Source organism: Convolutriloba macropyga, chromosome 8 (assembly GCF_964194025.1).
Source record: "Convolutriloba macropyga chromosome 8, txConMacr16.3, whole genome shotgun sequence".
Lineage (NCBI taxonomy): Eukaryota > Metazoa > Xenacoelomorpha > Acoela > Convolutidae > Convolutriloba > Convolutriloba macropyga.
In genome coordinates this window covers 13,412,280-13,426,924 of record NC_134475.1, presented here as the reverse complement: position 1 = coordinate 13,426,924, position 14,645 = coordinate 13,412,280, and the positions used below count along the sequence as shown (strand labels likewise).

Sequence of the window (14,645 nt, the reverse complement as noted above, 5' to 3'; positions counted from 1 at the left end):
AACACAGAAATATGGTTACATGAGCAACATCAAATTTAACTAAAGTATATCTAACAAGAACACAGTTTTTTAGCGAACACAAACACGAAATGAATGGAAAAGTGATACGAATCCATATTTAAATGAACAATTACATAATTCAAATTTGAACAATTTAACAATTGACAACGATAGTCTGAAAGTTTTAATTCAAATCTGGTTTTCTGCGTCAAAGACGCTCATACTAATTTCCCGTGCATAGTCCTCATATTCGTAGCTCTCAGGAGACCATGTTCCCACTGGAGGAGGTGCAGAAGGGCTCACTACTCTCAGCTCGTAATTTGTATCAGGAACAGGAGGCAGTGCTGCTTCTTCCTGAATGATAGTTTCTATAACGGGATTCGCGGGTTTTTTCTTAGGAACAGGAGCAGCTGAATCATCACTGATGGAACACACCGAACTTTCGAATCTGAAGTAATCGGGAGCGCGGCGAGTACGTTTTTTGCGAGAGGTTGAGGGGGAGGCAACGGATGATGTCAATGAGGAGGCAGCAACAGATGAGGCATTGGAAGTGTTTAAAGTAGTAGACGTATTTCGAGAACGCTTTCCTCCTGCTTGGGCTTACGAGGTTTTCGAGACGCCATTGCTTTAGAAATGTTGCTGTTCGCTGAGGAGACCCCCGATGCTGCATCAGATTGCGTTGGACGATGACGGATTTTAATCTCTCCGCGGAATTTTTTCTTTAATTCCTTAGTGTGTTGAGAAATCTTCTCCTCCGTAGTTTTCTCATATGGCAGGGGTCTTCGTTTGGCGTATTCCCAGAGGTCTGTATTTCGTTCTGCACGAGTGCCGAATTTGGCAATATCACTATTTCGGACACAGACCTCGGGTACTCCTGGTTCCTTAATAACCGTAGTGGTATCAGAAGTACGGACAACTGTACTACCCGGGACCAGGGTTTCCCAGAGTCCACGAAGATCCCGTTTGGAACGCTTTGTTGCTTTTCTAGCCAATTTGAGGTCCAGTGATTGCTCTGTCCGTGGGATAGGGCTGTTCAATTTGGGATGCATGATGAAACCGGAGATAGATTTATTGTGATCTCCATTATAGCGGCGTCCCGCGTCTACCTGTGCTTTTTGCATCGCCTCTTCAATCAAAATGTCGCTTCGATCCCCCGTCACCCATCCATTTTCATCTAAGTAGTCTTCGACAGGGACAGTATCGGCATCTAAATAGTGGTGAAGAATGTTTTTCAAATGATAAATTACATGATTTGGGTAGTGTACTTATATTACTTAGTGGTGTATTTGGTTTTCTTCCAAAATGTGCCTGGAAAGGTGGTGCGTTTGTTGTCTTTTGTTTACAGATACGTAATTGATATACAATTGACTTTATTGCTTCTTTAATTGTGAATGTTTTATTTCTATTGTCTAATTTCATGCAGCTTAAGCGTCTTTTAATAGTTTGTATCAAACGCTCCACTAATCCTATAGCTCTATGATCGTTTGCGGGAGCAGTGAGTATGTTAATCTTATGTTGTTTACAAAAATTTTTAACTTTATAACCTATTAGACAGTGTGCTTGATCTAATCTAATATTTCGGGGGACACCGTGGATTTGTATGTAATCGTCTAAAAATTTAAGAACATTTGGTCCATTAGCTTTGTCAAATACTTCTACAGAGGGATATTTAGAAAAACGATCAATACATGCAAGGAAATAAATATCTTGATCTTTTTCATTCGTGATAGGACCTCCAAAGTCAATTTGTATTTCTTCATTGGGCTCTGTACATGGTAGTAAAGGTTTCCATTTAGACGCCGGAATAACAGGCTTGAGGTTCTTACCAATATCAGTACAAGGCTTGCACTGAGCCGCTTTGTTTAATATTTCTCGGTGCATATACGGCCAGAACGCGTATTGTCCGAGCGTTATCATGCCTCAACTTCCCGGATGTTTCAAGTGGAGGCTTTCCAAGACAGCGTCCTGAATGCAGTGCAGAATTGCTACCCTTTCGTCCACGCAGACACAGCCCGAGCGGACATGCAGGTCTCTCCAGTAGGAGAACAGATAAGGATGCACTTCCTTACACCGTTGAGGGTCGCTTTGAAGAATGCAGTCACGTACTTCCTTCAGGACTGCATCCTTACTGGTGAGGACTGCCAAGAAGCCCTTCGTGAAGAGTTGTTTGAGGTTGTTCTCGAAGACCTCTTCTTTTGATAAATCCAAGTTTGGGGAAGATTGGCCGTCATTGGATGATCTGGTTGTATTCACTCCGGAATTAGGGGTAGACTGGAATGTGACCCGGCTGTGTGTAGGGGGAGTTTGCGGGTTAGATGCATAGCTGCTCATTTTGTGATTGTCAATTGAGTGGATATGAGATACGTTTGATTGAGAATTGAGATGTGAGTGGATTTGAATTGGTGTTGTACTGCTAGTAGAAGGAGACTGGATTTGTGCTGCGTTTGCAGAATTTTCAAGAAGCAACTGAGTTGTGTTACGATTAATGGCAGAAAGCAATTTGGAATAGTTTGTTGAGCGAGGATGCGAGGCACGTGTGGAATGTGTGTGAGTGACGCTGTTAAAGTGCTGTGATTGACAGGTTTGTGGTGTGGTATTTACATAAATTGCAGCAACTGCGTCGCGAATGCGGGTAATTGTTGCTACCGCAAATTCCTCATCGTATTTGTTTGTAACTTTTGCTTTTTGATTTGGTTGGCGAGAAATATAATCTACCAGCCCCATTTTTGCACCAGGTATATGTTCGATATTAAAATCAAAAGGTAAAAGACGATCGATCCAGCGGGTTAATCTACTATTATAAGATTTATTCGACCTGTGTTCTTTCATAATTGAAAGTAATGCTCGATGATCTGTGATAATTGTGAATGATTTGCCAAATAAATAATATTTAAAATATTCTACAGACCACACTACACCTAACAATTCTAGTTCATTAATGCTATGGCGTTCCCCATTAGAATTGAGGAAACGAGATGCAAATGCAACTGTATGCCAGCCCGTAGGCGAACGTTGTTCTAATGCTGCTCCTAAACCCGCTCTTGAAGCATCGCATTTGATCCGCGATTCCAAGTGAGGATTGTAATGTGTGTTTTCTGTGGCGTTTGCTACTTTATTTTTAATTGCTTGAAAGTGTGTGTCATGTTCAGTGTTCCAAATGAATTTTGTGTTCTTTCTCAATAATGGACGAAGGGGATGACACAATTGAGACAAATTCGGGAAAAATTTTCCTAAATAATGAACAGAACCTAAGAAAGATCGAAGTTGTTTTAAGTTTTTAGGTGCTGATAGGGAAGCGATTGCCAATTTTTTTGATTCAAGTGGAGCTATTCCTGATTGACTAAACTTATGGCCCAACCATTCAATTTCAGTTTTTGCAAAATGACATATAGGTAAATTAATCCGTAGATTATCCTCATCTAATTTCTTTAAACATTTGTAGACAAGTTTTAAGTGGTCTTCTTTGGAACCACGACTAACTACTATATTGTCATCCAGAAAACAATAGGTATTTTGAAGTCCGACTAAAGTATAATCCATCACTTCTTGGAAAGCTTCTGGCATATCAGTTAAACCGTAAAAACCTGTAATAAAACGGTATGTTCCAGTTCTCTAACCGCTAATAATATTAAAGTTACAGTGTTGGGCCGTTTCCGGATCTAATTTAAGTTGACTGTATGCGTACTTCAAATTCAGTGTTGAAAAATATGCTGTTTCTTGTGATGCGGATGTATTCAAATTCTGTTGAATTGTGTCAATCAAATTATCAATATTTGGCATTTGGTATTTGTTTTTATGAATAGATTCATTTAAGATTTTGGAATCCAAAGCTAATTTAACTGTTTTATCTCTTTTAACTGTAATGACTATAGGTGAAATAAAATTGTTATCTGAACAACTGTTTAATTTTATGATGTGTTTTTCGTTAAGTAGTTTTTTAAGTTCTATACTAACTAGTGGTTGTAAGTTAATTGGAACTCGTCGTCCTTTTTGATGTGAAGGTGTAAATTCATTATGAAATGTTGACTTTACTGAATGTTTTAAAGATTTACCGACACTGGTGATGAGATCTGGAAAATCAAAAGAGATCTGCCTCTCGATTGGACATTGATTTTGATCAATATTTGCAACTTGTTTCAATTGAATAACAGAAAAGCCTAGCTTTGGAAAGAGATCTCGTCCAATGATGGGTTGGTGACCGTCTTCCACGACAGTTACATCAACGCCCGTGGCTATCCAGTCATTACACTTTATTGATGTATTGATTACAACGACAATCTTGATTATATCATTAGAAAAAGTTTTCAGATCATGTATTTCGGGTGACTGTACCCTATAACTTTCCTTGCATTCAGACACCACTGTGTCCGCCAGAATTTTGTTTACAATAGTGCATACGCTTCCCGAATCCACCAATGCTTTTGTGTATGTATTTCCAACACAAATGACTAAATTTACGGGTTCTACCTCACGAGTGTCGGTTTTGATGGAAATTGCAGCTACACAGTTATCGTTATAATCATCGTAATCAGAGTCGTAGTTGGCATCGTAAATGTTTTTCTGCTGTAGGAGCTTGCTGATATTGTTAACTTGTTCCGCCGCCGTTGTTGAAGTACCTACTGTAGCCGCCTCAGAAACCGAGTCATCTACATAGTTGACTCTAGGTTTTGTTTTACTAGATTGTTTTGATTTGCGACAAACTTTTAGCGATTCCACAATTTTTACAAGATTTTCCTTGAGCAGGACACTTTTGTCTATGAGAAGGAGTCCAGCCATAGCCACAATTTGGGCAAATCGTAGGTTTGACAAACTGGTTTGTCGGTGCTCGGGTTCTATTCCACGACCCTTGAACACTATTTATCGATTGACTTGAAATTTCATTTGTGGTGTTGGGAGTTGGAGTTCCAGAAATTTTCAATTGGTTTTGTATTCCCATTTCAATGTTCATTGCAACCTCGAGAGTTTTTTTAGCCGTCCGTGTTTCTTTGAGTAGCTCCCTTTGGATTTCACCATCTTGCATATTAGCAATGAAGACATCCCGAATGATCGACTCCTCGTGACTTCCTAGATCACAGTTTAGAGACAACTCTCGAAGACACCCGTAGAACTTTTCCACAGGTTCTCCTTTCATTTGTTTTCGGGTGAGAAATGTGTATCGATCAAATGTGATATTTCTTTGCTTAGTGAACACCCTACCAAGGCAATCCCAAAGAACTTTTGTTGTCACTCTATCGATCTGGATGCTCGGTTCTTGCGAACCAAATATTCGTCTCCCTTCCATTCCCAAGCTGAGGTATGTTAGAGAGACTGCTTTGCTATCACAGTACTTCCAAGGTTTTTCTCCACACAGTATGCCAACAAGTTCTATTTTTGACATCTATAGAGCCACGAATTTTTGAGCTGTTCGTTTCTGGTACGTCGATCTCGTTAACTTTGAGCTGTGCTATTTTCAACATCATCCTCGTAAATAGGCTCTGGGGGTAGAGTGACCTTGTCCGGAGGGTCGTCAAGGAGAGTGTCAATTGAAATTCCTTCTTTAGCCATGATAGCCAATTTTAGCTTGATCTGCCATCTATCCCATCGCAATGGAGGTTCAAGTGTTGGTTTATCCCAAAAGGGCTCGATTCCCAAGAGTGCACGTTCTTTAGTTGCTGACTGCGCCATGTGATATCCCTGACTGTAGAGATACAATTCGTGTCACAAATCCACTTAAAGTTAGGTGAATGGATTCGCGGTGCGAATCCAACTTTTACTGAATTATTGGATTACCACTTTTAGACTCAGCTACAATCGCGTTGCGATTGCAGACAAAATTAGTGAGAGTGGAATTCCTCCTCAAATCCAATAGATCTCGACTAGTGCAAAACAGACTAGATTGAATGCAACTGAATTCAGAAATAAGATTCAAGAGAATGAATAATTAATCAAAAGTGGGGGATAAGAACAATCTGAAATATTGACTTTTTAGTCGGCGGTAAATTACTTGTAGGTCGGCGGTAAATTTAGTCGGCGGTAAATTTAGTACAAATTACTAAACATGAACTTAATATGGTACAACCGTACCACAGATACAATTAAAACCCAATCACCTATCATTGCTTTCTATCAGCCGTTTTCTGGTTCTTTATTTTTGAATAATTTACAGGCTTAACTTAAAAATATTTTTAATTTGATAATGAAAACATTTTACCTTAAAGAATTGCAACAAAAGACAAGTGACGTTTTTATCCGTTTTGCTCATATGGTGCCTCAAAGTTTTGTGTCATAAATTTTGGTTTATTAAATAGAGAAACTATTTTCATAAAAACTTTTTAAATTGATATTGGAAATATGAAATTTAGTGTTTGTTTCCAATTTGAAACACTAAATATCATATTTTATTATCAATTTAAAATTTTTTTCTTGAAGTTAATTTTTCTACTTAAAAAGCCAGTTATGACACAAAAAATTTTGAGGCTCCGTTTGAGCAAAAAAGATGAAATTTTCCCGTGTCTTTTATTACAAGTTCTTCAAACCTTATCACAAGTTCATAAAATTTCTCAAACCCCAGTAAAGTGTAATGGTCGTTTTTCAATGGTCTTTTGACCAAATTTTTTCACGAAGTCGTTTTTTTTTTCATTTTTGCAACCTGTAGCTCTGTACCTCTGTAACATTTCTTCCTCGCAATAAATACAAAATGTCAGAGTTCCAATACAATCGAAGCTGGTACCTTGGAATTGATATTTCCATTTAACAGCCAAAATTATGACAGACAAAAATTTTGAGGCGTCTAATGAACAAAAAAGATTAAAATGTCACTTGTCTTTTATTGCAATTTTTTTTACAAGTTCTTATTTAAAAACAGTAATGAGGCTTTTTAAATTCTGCTATTAATCGACTTGCAAATAATTTATTCGACAAGGAAAGGAACTGCTGTTCTCTTTTATCTACTAACTCATCCCGGTTTAATGATATATTAATAAAATACAAACAAATTCAACTTGAGATGTTCATTTTGTCCCGTGGGAAAAAGTTATTTTTCCTTTAATTCTGTATTTTCAAGTGAATGGCAAGTTTGCATAATTAAAAAACCTTTCCATACTTAAAAGCTTTGAAGTAAAAGTGTGTTTGAAACCACTATTAAAAGGGCTCCTTCTAATAATTGTCTTCTTTTTTTTAGCTTAGCACCACTTTGGCCTTATTTGATCGCTTAACAAGTCACGATTTTAACTCAATTTGTCTCGTTGTTCACATTTGTTAATTACTCTCAAGAGAACGACATTCAACTGTCCTTAAAATCAGCTTTGATCATAATTGATCGAAAGTTTTTGATCCATCTCTAAAAACCCTTTTTGCTTTCAAGCTCTTACTCGAAATTTATCATTTGGCTTCAACGAATTTGAAATTTATTGCGTATTTCAGAAGATTTTACATCCTTAATCATGGTCGCATCAAGGCAAATTAGTTTATCATGCTTGATGTTTTTGTTCACAATTATTGGGCTAAATTTGGGCGATGCGAACGCGAGTATCTTGCATCCGAGGGAGGTACGAAGCTTCGCTCGGGAAAGACGACTTCTGTCCGATTCGAAATCAGCCTTCGGAGTTCGACATAACAGGTGTGAACGACCAGGGTGTTTCAACGCGTGTGTGAACAAAGCTACTACTCCCAACAATCAGTTGTTTGCTATGTATTGTCATGATCAGTGCTGTTAGCCTACTGTGCAGTAATTGGTCACGAGCATGCAGGGAGCTGTCAACATTTAACAAAATTCGTTGAATTCAAATTAATTAAAGTCTCAAAGGAAGCTTGAATCTGTTCAGTTATCATTCTTCTACAAGTTTTTTGGTCCCAATTGCGAGGTAATAAAAATTATTCAGTTTCTGTGTTCAATATGATAGCAATAGCCGTGCAGTGTCATAAAAAATATGTGTTTCAAGTCTTAAAGTGAGATGTCTCTATATGTTATGAAGTAATTGACTGATTCAACATCCGTTTTTTAAGTCAAATAGCAGCTGTCAGACATTTCGAAGCATTTTCTAGCTTTACTTTTCAAAGGTTTTGTATAATAATACATATCATTATGTGATCCCTCCAGTTCAATTTTCTAATTCAAGCAAGAGGGAGGAGGTCTTTCCCCATTATAGATCACCAAGAAATTATAGCTCCCATTATGGTATGTTTACCATGATGGTGGCGGGGGCTATACTTTATATGCCTACTAAGCGCGGGGGGGGCAAGATCCAAAGGAGGCTCGTGCAATGATCTTGCACACAAAGTGTTCCGACGCTCTTTCTTCAAAATGTTGTTTAAAGAACAAAGCGGCTGATGTTTTGAATCGAATAAAAATACCCTAGTTTACAAAGTGATTTGCACAGTAAATGAACTAAATTAAAATGTATTCCATGGAAATAGAGCGATAAGAACTTTAGAATAAAGTACAAAATATCTATTGACTCAAAAAGTAATGGTGTTGATATCTTACACACCAACTGATGAATTTGAAAATAATACAAATTATCATTTTATATTGTTGATATTCATGGTGTTAAATTAGTGAAAACAAATGACAACGTTTCAAGAGAACTCAGGGCTGCAATAATTGACGACCACCAGATCCTCAAGTCAAAACAACGACAGAAAAAAATACCCAAAAATGTGAGAAAATAGCAAAATTCTTTTCTGATTAAATTTCTGATTACTTTTTGAAATTTTTTTATATGCTTTCAGGAACAATTGCTTCCTGTAAGTATTTAAAACACAACAAACTTTTAAATAACTGGATAAACAAGAGACAAACAGACGCAAAAAGTACAAATACTATCACAACGTGAAAAGACTGCGGATAAACATTCAAAAAAACATACTTTCACGAAAAGATCTCGTTATGGTTGTCTTCAAAATCATTTGCGATTATAGTGTACCTAATAAACAAGCCTAAGCCTCAAACAAAATTGATAAACCCCTAAAATACGAATAACACGTTACAAATGTATATATCTTAAGAAATGAAGAAATGTTTACTGAAGCTCTTGTTTAGAAAGGTTTTGGTCCAATAAAAAAAACAATGAAGTTCAATAGCTTCGCAAATTTGATTCTAACATATGAAAGGTTGTATTTTACATTTAAAGCTTACAAATTATAGTCTGCAGTAAGTTAGAAAAATTCGGGACCACGTTTGTTTTTACAATGAAAATCAGATGCGAAAAATTTGTAAAACTGGTAAAAACTGTTGCATATAAAGGGAAACAAATTTTCTAGACAAAGTTCTTTTCGGAAAAAATTTTTGTAACAATTCATTCGTTGGTAACAAATTTTTTTAATTCCCGTTTTCAATTTTTGTAAGATTGCAGCCAAATTTTCTTGTGCCAAAACTCTATTGTCCTCGCTCCAAAAAAACAGAGGAACCAGCAACATGAGACCCATTCAGTTCAATTTCCTAATTCAATTAGGAGGGAGGTCTTTCCCAATAAAACCCCCCAAAAATTATAGCTCCCATATGGTATATTTACCATGATGGTGGCAGGGCTATAATTTATATGCCCACTAAACGGGGGGCTGGCTAGAATGGCAAAAACCCAAAAAAGGCTCGTACATGGAGCAAGCGCACAAAGTGTTCCGACGCTCTCTCGTTAAAATGTTGCTTAAAGAACAAAGCGGCTGATATTTTGAATAGAATAAAAATATATCCCAGTTAACAAAGTGATTTGTCCAGCAAAGGAACTAAATTATAATTTTTTTGAAATAGACCGATAAGAAGTTTAGAATAAAGTACAAAAGATCTATTGACTCAAAAAAGAAATGGTGTTGATATCTTCCAGACCAACAGATGAATTGGAATTTAATACAAACTAACATTTCATATTGTTGATATTCATGGTGTTAAATTAGAAAAAACAAATGACAAGATTTCAAGAGAATTCAGGGCTTTAATATTTGACGACGACCAGATCTTCAGTCAAAACAGCGAGAGAAAAAAAAGCCAAAAATTGTGTAGAAGTTGCAAAATTCTCTTCTGATTTAACTTGATTTTTTTTTGAATTTTTTTTATATGATTTTAGGAACAGTTGCTTCCTGTCAATATGTAAAACACAGCAAATTTTAAAGTAACTGGATAAACAAGAGACAAGGCGGCGCAAGAAGAACAAAAACAATCTGAACGTGAAAAGACGGCAAAAAAATAAAAAAAAAAAAACAAATTTTAAAGAAAAAATCACGTTATGATTGTCTTCAAAATAGTTTGCGTTTATAAAGTGTACCTAATAACCAATCGTAGCCTCAAACAAATTTGATAAGCCACTAAATTTTTGAAAATAATGTTAAATTAATTACTAATCTTTGTTATCAAACTTTGATTCGGAATCAAGTTTTTGCTCATTAAAAGTTCAAATAAGGAAGTGTTTGTTTTGTTGAAGATTTCTTCATTCTTCCCAATCGCTCTCTTTTTCTTTCGGTCTTTTTCCTTAAATTTCAGAATTCTTCTAAATTACTAAATTACAAATAAAACTTTACAATAGCATATATCTTAAAAGACGTTTAAATATTGGTTTAATTTGGTAAAAATGTTGATATATGAAAAGAAAATTTCTAGTCAAAAAGTAATATTCAGAAAAAGTTTTTCGTAACAATTTATTCGATGGTTACAAATTTGCTGCTTCCTATTTATAATTGTTGTAAAGACTTGAGTCACGTTTTCATGTGCCACCACTCTTGACTTTGTTATATAATATGCTCGAAAAAGAACAAAGGAACCAGGAACTTGTGACCCATATAGTTCAATTTCCTAATTCAAGCGAGAAGGAGGTCTTTCCCATTATATATCAGCCTGAAATTATAGCTCCAATTATGGTATATTTATCATGATGTTGACGGGACTGTATTTCATATGCCAACTAAGTGGGGGAAGCTATGATGGGAAAGAACCAAAGGAGGCTCGTGCAATGAGCATGCTCACAAAGTGATCCGACGCTTTCTCTTCAAAATGTTCCTTATAGAACAAAGCGACTGATAAAATCAAAAGAAAAAATCCTAATTTACAAAGTGATTTGTCCAGTAAATTAACAAAATTAAATTTTTTTAAATGAAAATAGAGCGACCAGAACTTTAGAATAAAGTACAAAAGATCTATTGACTCAAAAAAGTAATGCTGTTGATATCTAACACAACTAATGAAATGGAAAATAACACTAATTAAAATTTATACTGTTGTAATTCATGGTGTTAAATTAGTGGAAACAAATGACAAGGTTTAAAGAGAAATCCGGGCTGAAATATTTTAAGACCACCAGATTCTCAGTTCAAAACAGTGACAGAAAAAAAAGCAGAAAATGCGCGAAAATTGCAAAATCCTTTCTGATTAAATTTCCAATTACTCTTGAAATTTTTTTTATATGCATTTAGAAAGAATTGCTTCCTGTCAATATGTAAAAGACAATAACCTTTTAACTAACTGGGTAAACAATAATCAAAACAGCGCAAAAAGACAGAAACTATCATAACGTGAAAACACTGCAAAAATTTTTTAATAGTACAAACTTTCACGAAAACATTTCGTTATGATTGTCTTCAAAATCTTTCGCGTCCATAAAATTTACCTAATAACCTAGCGTATGCCTCAATACGTCACAAATGCATATATCTTAACAGATGTTTAATGAAACTTTTGTTTAAAAAAGTTCTATTTTAAACAAAAATTCTATTTTAACATAAGATGAAAGGTTATATTTTACATTTGAAGCTAGCAAATTGCAGTCTGAAGCAAGTTAGGGACCACGTTTTTACAAGGAAAATCAATGGCGGAAGATTGGTAAACTTTGTAATAATGTTGCATGTATATAGAAAGAAACTTTCTAGTCAAAAAGTTATATTCGGTTTAAGTTTTTTGTTAGAATTTATACGATGGTTCCAAATTTGTTGACTCCCATTTTCAAATTTTGTGAGGACTCGAGTCAAGTTTTCATGTGCCACCACTCTTAACTTCATTGTTATATTATATACTCCAAAAGAACAGGGGAACCAGCATCAGGTCGTAGAAGAGGGGTATCGCAAGTTGCTTAAAGACCGTTGCCAGACAAAAATCATAAAAAGAGGCTAATCAGCCGAAACTCGAGCGAGTGTGGACAAAGGGCGGACGAACGTACCGTGAGTCGTTTTTAATTTCACCAGGCGATGTAGTCCATCGCGTCCATGGTTCTCATCCAACAAACGCCCAGGAGGCCAAAATTGAAGAGAAGCCATGTCTTTCAAGATCTAGACAAGGTTATTAATTCTAAGAGGCAAATGGTTGCCCTCACTACGTTTGGATCCCTTGAACTTTGAACTTTTGTTGTTATAAAAACTCTTTTCTTTTCTTGAGCTCTTTTGACGCTTCAATGAGATGAAGTTTCCATTGCCATTGTATAGATAATCTGGCTCAGATCGTCAACTGCGAAATGTCGAAAAACATTTAGGAATATATCAGTCTTGGGATCTGAGCAGCTTTCAAGATGGACTGCTTAAGTGACCAAGCAGGTGAATATCTAGCTAAAGTGATTTTCATGTTTCCCTTTGTTTCCTCTATTTAGAGTATCTATGTACAGTGGTCCTAAGAAATCAACTTCGCAATTGGCATATGGGAAGAGTTTTGTGGCTGAGGTGAAGTGAAAAACTGGAAGTTGAGTCGTGATAAGTTGTATGTTCTCCGAGTCATATCTTCGGCATTATACAACCCAAATTTGAATATTAAGTAGAGTTTTGGAAACCAACAGCATGGAGTCGTTGCTGAATGAGCGCTTTGACAGCTTCTGTTCACTGATGGATGCATATGCCTTGAGCATGCTCTAGTTGAAAGCGCATGATAATTTCCGTTGCACACAGAAAAAATGAAAACTATTTCCAGAAGGAGTGATAAATGACGTGATGCGCGCATATATTCCGTTAGAAGTTGATTTTTCAAGCTTTGAGGTGTGGACAAACGTAAAAAAAGAGCGTCAGACGACACAAAAGCAGGACAACTCATGACACAACCCAATGATTTTCTATTGACAAAACAAATCAAAACTAGACCTAGATTGGACTTTGAATTAATTACTGAAACCACTTAGAAATGATCAGATCCAAACAACTGAAAAAACAAGTAAAACTCAATATCAAAATCCCCCATGCGAACAAAAACCACTAGCTACAAGGGAAATTTTTGTTCAAACATTGATGTCTGAAGAACAAAAGCTTAAGCTGCAAGACTACCTGCTTTTTCGATCCACTTCCTGTTGCAGCCTATCCAAAATCATCAGCTCAATTTGATTTCGTGCCAATGTGTGAACTGATTTCAAAAAACATAGCCCGAAAACTTCCGGAAACGACTGAAGAGCCGTCTCTGCGAAAAATCATTAGCCGGTTAAACAATTCTCACATAGTATAACCAGCCATAAGAACTAATATAATATTTTAAGTCAATTCATGAAAAAGCCACTAAAAACAAATTAATAACAAATTTGATAATAGAACAATAGCATACAATGCCAAAAATGAATTCCTCCTAGCAAAAAAAACTCGAAAAACAATGGCATGTCATAACAAGCTAAAGAACTTGTAGAAAAAACGAACAAACAACCAAAAAACAACCAAGAAAAATAGTTTAAAATTTTTTTTTCTATTTTTCTCAAAATTCTCATCTAAAATTAGTTCTATATCAACGAAACTATAATATACTCTTTGCTTCTTTTCAAATCCCACTTAAAGCAGTAAAACAAATTTTAGGCAGAAAATAGCTAAATTCGCCTATAAATCATCAAAATAAATGAGAAAATCCAATTTAGCATTAAATACATTAACTATCAAAAACCTTCAAACTTTTATCTGGACAAACCACCAGTTGATTAAAAAAGCCGACTAATGTCTGCAAAATATCTCTCAAACGACAGTCGAGGCAATTTAATACAATGCCGTAGCTTAGATAATTTTTTCTTTAATGATGCTAAACTAGATAGCCACGGGGGATTCGAAACAGTGACCTCCCGATCCGTCACCGGAAGCACTACACACTTGCCTATCAGTGCTTTATTTTAAATACGCTGCAATCAAGTTTATTTTAAGCTTTATTTCGGAGTGAGAACAATAGAGATCACTCAAAAATGTTGAAAGAAAGCGTGAAAAGTATTTGAGAAGTCAGAGATTGTTCTAAAAAAAATACAAAAACCGTCAAGTAAAAATTTTGCATAAAAAAGACCAACACGTAAAAAAGGAACACTGAATTCAATCCATTATTGCTATGCAAAAACAAAAAAGTAGATTGCGCAAAACAAAATGGCAGAGCAAAAGTATTAACAAGAATAAAAGCACTGTCATTACTGAAAAAGTTTTACTTACTCATATTGAAATCCCAGAAAAGTTAGTTTTGAAACCTTACAAGTTTCCAAGATAAACAATATGACGACTGCATACAAGGGTCTCTTTTAAATTCCTCAAAAAATATGATTGAAGACTTGTTTTTTTGATTTTTTTAATCTTCGTTTTTTTCTTAAATGACAAGTTAAAGAAATCCAGTCTTGTAAAGCTTTTCTAACGAACGGATTTCGCAGTTTAGAAAATTTGAATTTAGAGCCCCAGAACTCGAGTCCAGTTATTCCGTTTTATTGATGTTCCAGGTTTTAAGTTCCCGGCCCCAGGCAATTGGTTGGTTTGAATCC

At 35.7% G+C, this 14,645-nt stretch overlaps 1 long non-coding RNA gene across 2 annotated transcripts in view; it reads left to right on the top strand.

The window, feature by feature from the left end:
- The window catches only part of LOC142343951 (uncharacterized), a 65,950-nt gene extending 57,975 nt beyond the window's left edge, over window positions 1–7,975 (top strand). For both annotated transcript variants that reach the window (XR_012759229.1, XR_012759228.1), the window contains exon 2: window positions 7,160–7,975. This is a non-coding gene — a long non-coding RNA (uncharacterized LOC142343951). The remainder of the gene's footprint in view (window positions 1–7,159) is intronic.
- The last annotated feature ends 6,670 nt before the right edge of the window (window positions 7,976–14,645 follow it).